The 15,505-nt window shown below is 41.6% G+C and overlaps 1 protein-coding gene and 1 pseudogene across 4 annotated transcripts in view; one reads left to right on the forward strand and one right to left on the reverse strand.

Moving 5' to 3' along the window:
* Window positions 1-11,084, reverse strand: part of ANKRD12 (ankyrin repeat domain 12) — a 107,697-nt gene extending 96,613 nt beyond the window's left edge. For 3 of the 4 annotated variants that reach the window (XM_036323236.1, XM_036323237.1, XM_036323233.1), the window contains exon 1: window positions 10,951-11,084. The gene's annotated coding sequence lies outside the window, so the exon portion shown is untranslated. The remainder of the gene's footprint in view (window positions 1-10,950) is intronic. The other variant, XM_036323240.1, reaches the window with a different exon arrangement.
* LOC118663529 lies at window positions 4,348-4,763 on the forward strand (annotated as a pseudogene).
* Window positions 11,085-15,505: the final 4,421 nt, after the last annotated feature.

Below are 15,505 nucleotides of genomic sequence, written 5' to 3' on the forward strand. Positions count from 1 at the left end.
CTAAAGATGAATAAGTCACAATTCTAGTCTAAACGAAATTTACAGTTTTTAAGGAACAAAAGATAAGTTAATTACCACATGAAATAATAAATGCTGCAGAAATGATAGTACTAGCACAAAGGGATCACCCAACTTGGGTGCTGTATATAGGGGTATAGGTGGGGAATTTAGAGAAGAGGTTAATACTGAAATAGAGTCTTAAGGATGACTATGAGGAGATAGACACAGATGGAACAGACATAGATGGTGCTGTAGAGGAAAGAGCATCAGCACAAGTGTGAACGCACACAACCCACAAGAAAGCAGGCCACACTGAAGGTACAGCAAAAATTGAAAAACAGTGCAGTAGAAAATGAGGCTAAAAAAAGTAGCATAAAAAAAGTAGCAAAGGGTCACATCATGAAGCATCTTGTATTGTTTCAACATTATGACAAAAAGCAAATTAAGCCTGGTCAATGTGGTTCAGTGACTGAGCATCAACCCATGAACCAAGAGGTTGCCAGTTCGATTCCAGGTCAGGACACACACCAGGATTGTGGGCTTGATCCCCAGTAGTGGGTGTGCAGAAGGCAGCCAGTCGATGTTTCTCTCATTGATGTTTCTCTCTCTCTCTCTCTCTCTATCCCTCTCCCTTCCTTTCTCTCTAAAGTATAAACATTAAAAAAAGGAACAAATTAAGGCTTTTAAAAAAGTAGTAACAATTCGAATAGAAATATGCTCTTGCTGAAACTTTGAAGGCAGACTAGAGGAATTAGATGAGACAAGGAGACCACTTAAAGTACAATGACTATATTGTGTGTTAGAAAGAAACAATAAATAAGCAAGTAGGCTAGAACAACACCCACATTTCTGACTCCAGCAACAAGAAGTAAAAACGCTTTGAAAATAATTTAAAAGAATTGACATTTGTTATATTTAATTTATAACAAATAGTAATTTATCTTCTAATAGTAATAACTAAACAATACCTCATAAAATTTTTTTAAATTCTTACCCAAGGAGTGAGGATATTTTTTCTATTTATTTTTAGAGAGAGTGGAAGGGAGAGTGGGAAGAGAGAGAAAGATCAACATGAGATAGACACATCGATTGGTTGCCTCCCGCTGGCGCCCTAACGGAGGGCCGGGGATTGAACCTGCAACTGAGGTATGTGCCCTTGACTGGGAATCGAACCTGTGACCCTTCAGTCCAATGAACAACTGAGTAAAACTGGCCAGGGCTCAACTTTTTTTTATTTTATTTTATTTTTTTATTTTTTATTTTTTATTTTTTAAATATATTTTATTGAGTTTTCACAGAGAGGAAAGGAGAGAGATAGAGAGCTAGAAACATCGATGAGAGAGAAACATCGACCAGCTGCCTCCCGCACACTCCCCACTGGGGATGTGCCCGCAACCCAGGTACATGCCCCTGACCGGAATCGAACCCGGGACCCTTCAGTCCACAGGCCAACGCTCCATCCACTGAGCCAAACCGGCTTCGGCTCAACTTTTTTTTAAATAAAATTCTCGCCCTGGCTGGGTGGGCTTGGTTGGTTGGAGAGTCATACTGTGCACCAAAAAGGTTGTGGGTGGATTCCCAGTCAGGGCACATACCTAGATTGCAGATTCCATCCCTGGTTGGGGCATGTACTAGAGGCAACTGATCAATGTGTCTATTTCCCTTTCTCTTTCTCTCTCTCTCTCTCTCTCTCTCTCTCTCTCTCTCTCTCTCTCTCTCTCTCTTCCACTCTCTCTAAAAGTCAATGGGAAAATCTCCTCAGGTGAGGACTAAAAAATAACAAATAAATAAATTAATAAATTAATTCTCACTACTTCATTAGATAATGGTAACAAAAAAAAGATTAGTGGGAAAAATATTTATTTATACTGTCAAACACTGGACCATAAAGGACCACATTCTAACAATACATTTAGAGTTTTAAAAAGAAAGTAATACAGGCAGTTGTGTTTATAATTATCTATTTGTCCTGGGTACTTAATATCTATATCTGTATCTATATTTACTTCCAGGATTAAGGTGAATATATAAAATACTCATTTCCAATTGGGACAGTTGACATAAATGTTGTCTAAAGTTCTAAAAAAAGTTGCTGAGTTTACTGACCTCCTTCTAGCTCTATTGGGTTCTACACTGTGCAGCTTCAACAGACCAGTAGAGGGCTGCAACAACTCAGAGAAATGGTTAGGCAGTTTTACTTGTATCTCCGGCATTTAGAGCTGAAAAAAATCTAAGAGCCATTACATTTCCACTTTGCTGTCAACAGATTCTAAAAGGGGACAGGAATAATCTCCCAAATCCTGAAAATTAGAACCACCACTAATTCAGCACTTTGCCACCAGCTCCTTTCTCCTTTCAAAATGGTAAAGTGTTTGGAGGCCAAATAAAATCTCACTAACAGTGATTAGGAGAAAAGGTCAGTCAAAATGAGTTAGCAATTCTCTATTTCCTTTCAGACCCACTGCTCCACACGCTACTACCAGACTAATAATCCTAAAATAATTATTTCATTAGGTTACTTTCACATCTACTTTATCAATTCTGTTTTGCACTATGCAGCATTGAAGTCTAACTTTCCTTTGCCTAGATTTTAAGTCAGATTTCTACCTCATGTATACAACTTATTTTCAACTCCCCTAGTCAGACCACTCTTACTGTTATATTAATAATATAAAATAGAGTTAAAATGAAAAGGTCATTGGGGTGAAATTTGAAGAAAGAAACTAATTTACACAGTGTCTACAGAGAAAGGGAAAAGTCACTGTTGGAAAAAAGTTTATGCATAGGAAGGGAGATAGAAATTCCCCTGGGGGAGTTAGGAACTAGACCAAAGGTATATAGGGGCCTTCAACTGAATTTATAATGTTTAATTCTTAATTGGTGATAGGCACCCAGGTGCTCATTTTGCTATTTTCTGTGCCTTTTAAATTATCTGAAATATTTCAAAGTAAAAAGTTTTTGATATTGTAAGTTTGCCCCCTCTCCTTCCCTCAAAAGACAAGCAGCTGATCTTTGCAACATATACCTCAGGTGCCATTCTAAGTACTACTCAAAATTTAATCCCAAATAATGCCCTAACTCACTTTAACTGCTTTTGTTAAAAAAAAAAAAAAAAAAAAAAAAAAAAAAGGATCAGCACATACTTTAGGCTTAAATGAAAGGAAAGGACTTTTAATTGCTTACAAAATTGGGTGTAGTTTTAATAGTGGCACATGGAAATAGAAGAGATTTAATTTAGGATAAAGGTCACAACATAAAAAGCCAGAATAGTTTTTTAATCACTGCTTTTTTTAAAAAAAAAAATGTTTTTATTGATTTTTAGGAGAGGAAGAGAGAGGTATAGAGAAATAGAAACATGAATGAGAAAAATATCGATTGGCTGCCTCCTGCACACCTGCTACTGGGGATCCAGCCCACAACCCCGGCATGTACCCAGGCCGGAAACGAACTATGACCTTTTGGTTCCTGGGTCCATGCTGAACCCCTGAGCCACATGGGCTAAGCATAATCACTGCTTTTGAAATATAAGTCTGTGATCCTGAAAATCAGCTTTATTGATGCCCAAACTCTTTTTGCAGTTTTAGGTAGCTGAAATCAGTACCCTATATGACAGAGCAATGCTAATATCAATATTAAGTTATTTATAATCTGCATACCATACTATTTGCACCCAAACCCAACAATAGTGTAGGTTATAAACAATACTGCTTAAATCATAGACAAAATTAAAGCTTCCATATGACTTCACACCAGGATTGAACTGTTTAAGCCCTGATCTGCTATTTCACTTTTTCTGTATCCTGCTCCCTTTCCAACATAAATCTACTTACTATAGTACACACACGAATTCAGGATAACTGCATATTTCAAGGAATTTAAAAGAAAACATGCTCTAAACTGGCTGAGGGTAGCAGTATGTATTATCGGTAGCTCTTCTGGCCAGACCAGTTTAGAATTATAAACTGTTTCCCTGCCAAAGTATGCTGAGAAGAATAAAGAGAAATATGGTAATGAGGGACCAGTGCAGAGTAAATTCACTGTATTCTAATAGCTGTTAAGAAAGTAACAAGAAAAAGGTGGTACTGTGAAAACTCCAACCCCACTGGGAAAGAATATGTGCATTATTTGGTTTTACTTTTAAAATAAAACATGTCTTAATCACACAAATGTTATGAATTGGGGGAAAAATAGACAAGCCCCACTGATGGTACCAATATTAAAAAGCTTTATCTATTAAAGGAAATATACTGTAAAAATGCCTAAAACATAAGTTTAGGACTATTTAAGAATAGTATAGTTCTACATCAAAAAACTGAACTTAAGCTTTTTCACCAGGGACTCGGCAATATGGGTTGCATTCGCACCAAGACCGTGAAGAAGGTGCCGGGGCCATCATCGAGAAGTACTACACGTGCTTGGGCAACGACTTCCACACCAACAAGTGCAAGTTCGAGATCACCATGATCCCAGCAAGAAGCTCCAAAACAAGGTCTTGGGCTATGGGGGCCCGTGAGAGGCACCTCCATCAAGCTGCAGGAGGAGGAGATGGAGAGGAGAGACAACTATGTGCCTGAGGTCTCAGCCTTGGATCAGGAGATCATTGAAGTTGATCCTGACACTAAGGAAATGCTGAAGCTCTTGGACTTTGGCAGTCTGTCCAACCTGCAGGTCACTCGGCCTACAGTTGAGATGAATTTCAAAACACCATGTGGAGCCATTTGAATCTTTTGCTATGCTGTAATATTATCAATAAACCATGGACAACCAAAAAAACAACTGAACTTAAATTTGCAAGTTAGTGATTCTTAATCTTTTATGGACAGGCCTGTTTCAGAGCCTGAAAGTCATTAGGTCCTTTCTCCTGAACACCTATTTAGTAAAGAATTTGCAATATAACTTTACAATGTTTATAGGACCTCTCCCTAATTATGGAACCTTGTTTTACATAATTATCTTTTTCTGCTAAATTTTAAGTTCCATACACGCAGTGTCTTCTGCTTGTACTTAGCATTGGAACCTAATACCTTAAAACCTAAAAACTTTTTCAATAATCTCCTTGCCTTCTGAATTCCATACTTCTAGAATTATTTTCTTTTAAAAAATGGTATTACAGCCGAGACCGGTTTGGCTCAGTGGATAGAGCGTCGGCCTGCGGACTGAAAGGTCCCGGGTTCGATTCCGGTCAAGGGCATGTACTTGGGTTGTGGGCACATCCCTGGTGGGAGATGTGCAGGAGGCAGCTGATCGATGTTTCTCTCTCATCGATGTTTCTAGCTCTCTATCTCTCTCCCTTCCTCTCTGTAAAAAATCAATAAAATATATTTAAAAAAATAAAATAAAATAAAATAAAAAATGGTATTACATCATTCCCCATTTTGGAAATTCATTTCTATTAAGCCCCTTATTCTAGTAATCATTGCCTTTTTCATCTGCTACCCATGTTTTCTCCCTTACTCCCAGTTCATCCTCTTATGTCAGTCAGACCATTCTCGTGACATTCTTAGCCAATCAATAAATATACACTGACCTTTTACAGTGTGATGGACTTGGAGGTGCAACCGTGGCTCAGTGGTTGAGAATCGACCTATGAACTAGGAAGTCACGGTCCGATTCCTGGTCAGGGCACATGCCCGGGATCCCCAGTGTGAGGCTTGCAGGAGGCAGCCGATCAATGATTCTCTCTCATTATTGATGTTTCTACCTCCCTCTCTGAAATCATTAAAAATAAATACTTTAAAAGTCAGAATGTCAACAAAACTCCTATGTACGAGGGAGAACAATCTGAAATCTGAACTTTCACCACTCTTTCAAGCAATAAGGTAGCTTAAAAATAAGATATTTATCACTAATATTTGTGATATTTCCCCAATTATGGCCCCAATACAATTTAGGAGGTTAGTGAGTTATCTTTTTCTTTAGTCACTCTGATTAAAATGTTTCTTTAGGACAATGATACCAGTATCAAGGTGAAGTTTATTAGAATAGCCTCTTGAAATGTTAACTGTAGTCCTTCTGTAGCTATTGAAAATAATTTGCTTCTGACAGCTCACATAAAAAGAACCAACCACTGCCCTAGCCAGTTTGGCTCAGTGGCTAGAGAATCAACCTGAGGACTGAAGGGTCCCGGGTTCGATTCCGGTCAAGGGCACATGCCTGGGTTGTGGGCTCGATCTCCAGTGGGGGGAGCATGCAAGAGGCAGCCGGTCAATGATTCTCTCATCATTGATGTTTCTATCGCTCTCTTCCTCTTTCATCTCTGAAATCAATAAAAAGCTTTAAAAAAAACAACCACCAACAACAACTATATCAGGATCTCATAGGCTTACTGTCCAATCTTCCATGATTCTAATAAGGTATTTTTCTTTTCTTTTTTATTTTTTGACCCAAAAGTAAAAAGTAGAATAGCTGGTCCCTAAATATTTTTCATTAAGTCCCAAATTTAAGAAACTGCCTCTTTTTCAGCTAAGACTCTTCGTGGCAGAACACAGAGAAGTGATTAAGAATGGGGACAACAGAAATGTCACTTTTTTAGGCCTGTGAATATCTACACCTCACATAAATGTTCAAAGCCTCATTTTCCTCAGCAATATGTTAGAATAATAGTATCTGTTTTACAAAGTTGTTATAAAAATTGTCTGAATGTTTCACTTAAAACTTTGAACACAGATATTCTAAACTAGAGGCCCAGTGCACGGATTCATGCACCGGTGTGGTCCCTTGGCCTGGCCCGGCACCCTCTTGCAATCCGGGACCCCTTGGAGGACGTCAGACTGCTGGTTTCAGCCCGATTCCTGTAGGCCAGGCCGAGGGACCCCACTGGTGCATGAATCCATGCACTGGGCCTCTACTATGCCTATAAGATCTTTAGTTAATCTCTTCCTGTCCTCCTGCTTCCCTCTGAGATTAATCAGTCTGTTCCATGTTTCCATGCCTGGGCATGGAGCGTCTGCCCCCACGTTGTCAGTGTGCATCATAGCTACCGAACGGTCACTTAGGCTTTTATATATATAGATGCTCAACAACTGTTTATTGTAAACTTTAGCTTCAAATTTACAAGTAATCTGTGCAATACTAAAATATGCTATATTGGTTTCTAATATTATCAATTTAAAGCACTAGAAAAAAAGGTCTTTAAACTTAACAGCATAAGCCAGTAAACAAAACCTCTGTCTTAACATTTCAATGTATTTTAGTTCTACAAGATAACCTTAACATGAACTACTCAAAGCTAAGTTTACAAAGGAAAATTATCTCCTGTTATTGCTGTATCTGGAAACTAGTAACAGACAGCATTGCAACTAAGATACTTTCACTATTACTTTTTTAAAAAACCACTGTTAAACTGATTATGTATGCATGAGTGTATAGGAGAATGTTTTCAAATGCTATATGAAGAAATTTTATATTCTCTCCAGAGGAAGTCAACTACAATTTTTAAAATGTTCCATAAGTGGCTTTACTAAGATTAGAAGTAGGGATCAGAAAACATATCTGCAGGGAGTTATAACCTATAAAACAGCAGGTGCTGAAAACAAAGCTAAGGCTAAGCAAAAACCAAGGGATCTTGACACCTTCTTACACAGTAAGATCTGTATTTGTTTTAAAAATAGCATCACCACTTCGTATATGTATAAAAAGTTTATAACATACAATGTGCTGTCCATATGTAATCACATTTGTTCCTTCCAGCAGCTCTGTAAATTATGTAGAAAAAATTTTTATAGATTAAGAAGGCAAGGTTCTGAAAGTTAATGTGATTTGTCAAAAACCACAGTTAGGAAGTCACAAATCAATAATTTAAACCCTGGCCTGCTCACTTATATTTCAACTAGAGGCCCGGTGCACGAATTCATGCATTCGTGGGGTCCCTCGGCCTGGCCTGCGAGGATAAGGCTGAAATCAGCTCTCCTACATCCCGCGAGGGGTCCCAGATTGCAAGAGGGCAGTTCTCGGGCGACGCACCCCAGAATTGGTCTCCCTCCACTCTGGTTCTGGGTGTCATCTGAGAACTACAGCTGCCAAGTGACTGCAGCTCAGCAGCTCCTGCATTGGGTGTCTGCCCCCTGGTGGTCAGTGTGCGTCATAGCTACTGGCCGGTCTACTGGTCGCTTAGGCATTATTATATATATATATATGATGTTCTTTCCACTACTCCATAAAGCTACTTCTTAAAGAAAGAGGCAAATTAGCTTCTTCACAGAAAGAAACCTCTAGCCCAGGGGTGGGCAAACTTTTTGACTCGAGGGCCACAATGGGTTCTTAAACTGGACCGGAGGGCCGGAACAAAAGCATGGATGGAGTGTTTGTGTGAACTAATATAAATTCAAAGTAAACATCATTACATAAAAGGGTACGGTCTTTTTTTTTTTTTTTTTTTTTAGTTTTATTCATTTCAAACGGGCCGGATCCTTTCTAGGCCTTTATTTTCTCATCTGTAAAATGAGGAAAAGAGATTAGAAAATATGACGTTTCTTCCAGTTTTAAGGATGAATCTCCAAGATTGTACTCTTCACACAGTAAGGTATTTTACAAATAGATGTTGATATTAGTTTTAACAAGTTCCAAGTCAGAAAGTAGTGTCACTAGCTCTTAGGCAACCTATTACAATTACTGTATAAATTCTTCATGCCTATCTGATAGATGTTGCTTCAGTATCACCAAGTTTATATAAAGAAAATAGTCTAGTCTAGCCCTAACCGGCTTGGCTCAATGGATAGAGCATCTGCCTGCGGACCAAAGGGTCTCAGGTTCGATTCTGATCAAAGGCATGTACCTTGGTTGTAGGCTCCTCCCCAGGGCTCTTGCAGGAGGCAACCAGTAGATGTATTTCTCTCACATTGATGTTTCTCTGTCTTTCCCTCTCTCTAAAAAAATCAGTGGAAAAACATCCTCAGGTGCGGATTAACAAAACAAAAAAATCCAGTTATCTCACTAATCATTCTCTTTTTAGACTAAAATGATGTTCTTAAAACATAAGAACAGTTTAAAGAAAATGTAACTGCTACTCAACTAAGAAATTTAAATTTATTATTATTATTTAGAAAAGCCTCTTTTCTAACGTTTTCCAAATATCCCTACCGACTGCCATTTCTCCAGTCTACCTCAGAAGAATGTCACATTTTCAAACAATTCTATAGAAAAAAAGTGACATTTTTTTTAAAAAAGAAACATAAAAGGAGGGGTGGGGAGAGGAGGTGAGAGCCCGCCCTTCTTGATATTAAAGAACGAAAAGCAGAGATCACACAACATATATCCAACTAATTTTTTCCTTATCTGAATATTTTTGTTCTCTCTACTCTTCCTCAATTATTCTTTATGGAATACACACTAAAGATTCCCACTTTCCCAGCTCTACTTGTTCATAAGCCATTCTAGCAACAACCATGGAAACTATAGAAATTAAGATATTAAGGGCATCCTGCTTTTTTGTTTGTTTTACTTTTCCTTCCATGAATACAACTTAACTTGGGTTTTACTTCATTTTAACACCGTGCCTGTTCCTAAAAAGAACACACTCTGAACAGTTAGGCTTAACCTTAGTCAAACCGTATACAGATCTTTAGATATTTAGTTAGTGCTTGTGTCAAATATAAAAGATCTTTAAGCAGTAAAACACTTCTACTTTTGCCTATAATCTCCTGGGGAAACATTTCAAATCATTAAATGTTTTTGTGTTTAGCCCAAATTAAAGACTCTGCTCAACAACATGATTGGTTAATATAGAGACTTGATCTTATACAGTCCGACACTATCTCATTTGTTTTTAAGCCACTTGGCACCAATAGAACATATGTTCTGCCAGTTCTGAGCTAATCTCCAGGAAAGCCTTTGTATGATTGAAGAAACTGAAACACATCAGTGCCCAAGATTTTTTAACAGCCTACTTTAACATGTGTTTTTAATAGTCCATTAAAAATAGCTACTTTATTAGTCTTACTTTATTTACATAAACCGTTTTTAAAATTAAAAAAAAAAAGAAATACATGATTGAAAACACCGATTCATTGCAACTTCAGGATTAGAGAGAGTAATTGCAAAACGTTCCAGACCATGGGATCTGCAACCCATTTCACCCGTGTCCGCCTCCTGGCCGCGGGTGAGCAGTGGAAATGACAGCCTCGATGACTACGCTGCTTAAAATGTGTCCTACGACTTCAACTGGTGCGGCAGCGTGAACTTCCCATCCGAATCTGTTCCTGTTATTACCGAAACAGCTGTCAGCTGGGCTCCGGCACCCTCTTTGTACAACCGTTCGCTCCACGCTCTGCGATCTCCCGGGATACGTCACACCATATTACACCTCAAGACAAGCCCCGAGAGCCGGACGCGCTCTGAAGGTAGAACATCCTTCCAAGGGACACTCGCGAAACCAGGGAGAGCCGACTGCCCGCTGCGGCCAGGACCGCACGGGCATTTGAGACAGGACTGCAGCGCGGCCGCGCTCCCTCCCCTGAGAGTATGCAAGTGGCGATTCTCCCCTCGCCGCCCTCTCCTCCGACCCCGGCGCCTCCGAGGCTGCCCCGGGAGGGGTCGCGGCGGTCTCCAGCGGACCGCGGCAGGGCCGCGGGCTGGGCGCGCCCCCGCCCCCTCCCGCCCCGCCCTGCCGGGTCCGGTCGCGGCAAGCCGGCGGCGCCCTCTCGGTCGCGCGCACTCACACGCACACGCTCCTCCCGACCCCGCCATGTTCCGAGTGGCGGCAGCGGCAGCCCAGCCCCGGGAACGGGGAGTGGTGGCGGGGGGCACCCCGCCCGGCCCCCGCCCCGCGCGGCGCCCCTCGCCCGGCCGGCAGCTGCCAGCTGCGCCGCGGCTCCCCAACACGGCTGGAGGGGCGGCGGCGGGCGGGGTGGCCCCGCGCCCGGCCACTAACGGCCTGTCACCGCCAGCCCGGCGGCTCCCCGGGCCAGCCCGGTGGCGCGGAAAGGAACGAGGTGGGCAGGGCACGTCCCCTACCTTGCTCTGGGGAGGGGGACGGGTGCAGCGCAGAACTGACGGTCTCCTCCCGGACGCCGGGGACGGGGTCGAAACCGCGCCCCTCCTTCCTCCTCGCCTGTCGCCACGCCCCCCTCACACTCACGGACCCCAGGCACCGTCGACACCGGCGGCTTTAGCCCCTGAGCGAGTGCCTAGGTGTTGCCGTCGCTGTCGTAGTCTTCGTCGCCGCTGCAACCGCCACTAACGCCGCCAGCGCCGGGCTTAAAAACATCTCCGGTCTCGGTCTGTCTCTCACCACAGCCTCCTCGCTCTCAGGGCAGCGCCGCCCGGTGATTGGCTGCGGCGCGGGCACGTGACTCCGCGGGCACGGGACAGGCGGCGTGACCGCCCCGCCCTTTCCGCCGGCCCCTCCCCGCGGCCCGCCTCTCTTTCAGCTCAGTGTCAGCGGCGGGCGAGGCGGTGGGAGCGTACCAAGTGGGGGGTGGAGGTGGGGAGGTGCGGTCGGAACTCCTCCCGGCGCTCTGGTTCGCCTCCCCACCCCACCCGGCTGTCACTGCTTCCCCTAAGCCGGCGCGGGGAAGAGGAATCGAAGGGTGAGCAGAAGAGGCGCAGGCGCCGCTGACGCTGACGCTGCTGGGCCAGGCGGGATCTGCAATAGCTTTTTGTGGCGACAAGGGCAATGGATAGGACTGCAAGTTTCAGGAAATGGCGACGACGGCGATGAAAATGAGACTCTAGATAGGGTATTCACGTTATTTTTGCATGTGGACAAGTTTGCGAGCTCGGTCGGGGAAAATGATGCTGCGATCTCGGCTAGAGGCAAAGGAGGGGTATCTACCGCTATGTTGTGGGCATCGGGGGAGGCGGACCGCCCTTGCCCGCACAGCAGGGCGCCTGCGCGGCAACACCTGTGCTGGACCCTGCGGGACCCCGACCAGTGCCTGGGAGTTCCACGGAGCCGGAGCCGCTGCGTGCGGACTTTCACCAGCGCCAGGTGGGTCCGCAATGCCGCCCCGAAAGAACGTGAACGTGCACCTGAGACAGCACAGACTCAATACGCTCTCCCATTCACACCTCCCAATGACCTTCGTAAAGAAATTTAAGTGCATTTTTCTACATCGAGTTTGGTATTTAAGAGGGAACTTCTCAGGTACTGGAGAAGAGTGCATGAGGAAAATTTACCCTCTCCCAGCAGCAGGTGGACTTCCTTCTGGACGCGTCTTACTTATATTGAGTTTAATCTGCGACAATTTGTACATGCTTTTATTTAACCACCAAAAGGGTTACATAATCGGAAGGAAACCATTTTATTCTGACTTCCTTCTGGGCGCTTTATTTACATCAAGGTTAACTCTCGCTTTAGCCGGTTTTGCTCAATGGATAGAGCGACGGCCTGCGGATTGAAGGGTCCTGGGTTCGATTCCGGTCAAGAGCAATTAAAAAGAGGGTAACTCTTGAAATTGTGTACATGCCTTATTTAACCACCAAAGGGATTATAATTGGAGTGAAACCACTTCTTGCATCATTAATAGTGGCCTCTAAGCTACAACACCCACCTGTGACGAGTACAGTTACAACTTTGTCACCAATCACAGATGTGCCATTTCAGACCTGACAGAGAAAGCTAAATCCCAACAAATTACTACATAAAGCATAAACCTGCATTAAAGATCACTATTTTTCCCCCCCTAGGTTCCTCATTTCCCTACTCTAAAACATAGGGTCAATATTAATTGAGCACCTTGTGGCTAGAGATGGAAGATTATTAAATTTAATTTGGATATTTTTGGCATGAAATACAAAGAAAAAAGAAATCCATTAAACATTTAAATAACTGATATCGCTTAAGTCATTTGAATTGGTTCTCATTTAAGTCACTGTCATAGAGGTCAAGTAGTATTGATTTCAATGGGAATAGCTATTTCTGTAACACTAAGTACCTCACTTAAAAATTGAAAGGTAGCTAATCTTGAATTTGCTGAAGTACATTAACCATAATTTATGGCAGCAGCCATATATACAACCTATCAAAATCAATGAATACAGGAAGACTCATAGGCAATCATGATCCAAGTTACTGTTATTGACTATGCTCAATAGGACACTACCTGTAAAAGTTATTTGTAGAAATCAAGTTGCAAAAAATCTTTTAATGAAGCTCATATTAAGATTATACATGGAAAATTATAAATCAGGAACAATCTGTTATTTGAAAGGTTCTAATGAAACTCATGAAGACAAGAGGACCTTATTTTCCTTTTCGATGTGAAACTAGAAATATAAATCAAGAAAGTAATTCTTTTTAAAAAAAAAAAATATATTTTGATTTTTTTACAGAGAGGAAGGGAGAGGGATAGAGAGTTAGAAACATCGATGGGAGAGAAACAACGATCAGCCGCCTCCTGCACACTCTCCACTGGGGATGTGCCTGCAACCCAGGTACATGCCCTTGACCGGAATCGAACCTGGGACCCTTGAGTCCGCAGGCCGACGCTCTATCCACTGAGCAAAACCGGCCAGGGCAAGAAAGTAATTCTTATTATAGATATTATGAATAGGTCTCAAAAGAAGCCTGAAGAAAACTAGTTGATTAGTAAGCTGCTAATAAGGCTTCAAACTGTATAGCTTGGTTTTTCGTTGGTTCAAGTCCTAGAATCCATCTTCAGCAAGTGGGTAAAATATGTTTTCCTTACAGTACCAGGAGATCAAGGACCTCAAGCATTAAACATCACTCTTAGTCAAAGAAAAATTTTATCACATATAATTAGGAGTAGTTATTATTAGCAGACACCCAAAATGTGTATATTTGATTTATATGAACTAGAACCCATTCTACAAAATCTACTTTCCAACTTATTTAGAGCTTCACACTTTTAGCATTAATGACCCTTATGTTTGAACTACAGTAAGTCCAGTTAGATCATTCAAAAAGCTGCCAGCCCTGGCCAGTATGGCTACGTTGGTTGGACATCTCCCCATGCTCTGAAAGGTTGTCATTCAATTCCCAATCAGAGCACATGCCTAGGCTTTCTGGCTGGGCCCCAGGTAGGGGGTGTGCAGAAGGTAGCCAATTGATTTTCCCCTGATGTTTCCTCTCAAGTCAATGTTTTTCTCTCTGTGTCTCCCCCTCTCCCTTCCTCTCTAAAAATCAATTAAAAAAATATTTAAAAAAAATTTTTTAACAACTGCCATACTTCAGGAAGGTGAATATAATAAATGTAAAATAAAATCTCAGATGATAAATTATCATATGACTTAGTCTCTACAGATGTAAGGCCTTTGCAATGAGTACTTTTTAAACAAAATTTTAAAATTATTAGAGAAGGGGGGGGGAGAGAGAGAGAGAGAGAGAGAGAGAGAGAGAGAGAGAGAGAGAGAGAGAGAGAGAGAAAAGAAAGAACATCTAGGTGCCTCCCCCAGGAGCCGCAACCTGTGTACCTGCCCTGACTGGGATTCGAACTTACCACCTTTTGGTGTTCGGGACAACACTCCAACCAACCAAGCCACACTGGCCAGGGCTGCAAAACTATTATGTGCTGTAGAATTTTCTGGAGCAATGGCCTCTTCCAGTTACAGCAAGTAAATCTGAGCAATCAGTAACTTTTCCCCTAATAACTTTCAGTAGCAATTCAAAAACCAAAACAGATATTAAGATTTTTTGCCAACAGGGAGGATGAAAAGTTGAATTTTTAGTTTATTTTTGCCATTAAATAGCAATAAGTAAATTTCCTCCCCAAATGTACCTTTTTAAAACCAGCACAGTTAAGAACTGAGAAGAAGTGAAGGACTGAGTGGTGGTAAACACATAGGCTAGGACATAGCTGTTACCTCCAGCTCCTGGAAATTGGCAAGGAAATTTTACTCACTGTATCCATATACATTTTGGAACCATCTTGGATTATTGTAGTGAAATTTTACCTGCCAAATGTTTTTAAAAGCTATTCAGGACATCATCATTAGAAACAGTGCTTTTGTGTTGAATATAATAGATTTTCAAGAAAAATGGGCAAAAAAAATTAAGCAAGATTCAACTCAAATGACCTACAAACAACTACCTTATCCTCCTAACACTTACAGTCTACTTGAAGTATCACCACAGTTGGAAATACAGTAACAATTGTATGCTGTAAATATAAAAATATTTCAAGAGTGCACTGGCATAAATAAAGTTTATAGAAAGATCATGTTAACTTAAGACTTGGCTATGGCTAAACATGGAAAAGCAAAATGTATTTGAAATTTGAATTTTTATTTCACAATAACCTGTAATCTTGATAAAAATAACCTGGCAGTTGAAAATAGGAGTGGGAATGGGGTTTTGGAGTTACTATTAACTAGATTATGGAATAACGTCTTCATAGTTAGCCAAAGCTAGCAGAAGACTTTAAAATGGAGCTTTGAAGCCCTGGCCGGTGTGGCTCAGTAGGTTGAAGTGTTGTCTCATACACCAAAAGGTGGATGCAACCAATCAATGTTTCTCTTTCTCTTTTTCAAATCAATGGAAACATATTCTCAAGTGAGGATTTAAAAAAAAAATGGAGCTATTAAGTTTGACATGATACTTACAGAACTA

Source organism: Myotis myotis, unplaced genomic scaffold, assembly GCF_014108235.1.
Source record: "Myotis myotis isolate mMyoMyo1 unplaced genomic scaffold, mMyoMyo1.p scaffold_m19_p_9, whole genome shotgun sequence".
In the NCBI taxonomy this organism is placed as follows: domain Eukaryota; kingdom Metazoa; phylum Chordata; class Mammalia; order Chiroptera; family Vespertilionidae; genus Myotis; species Myotis myotis.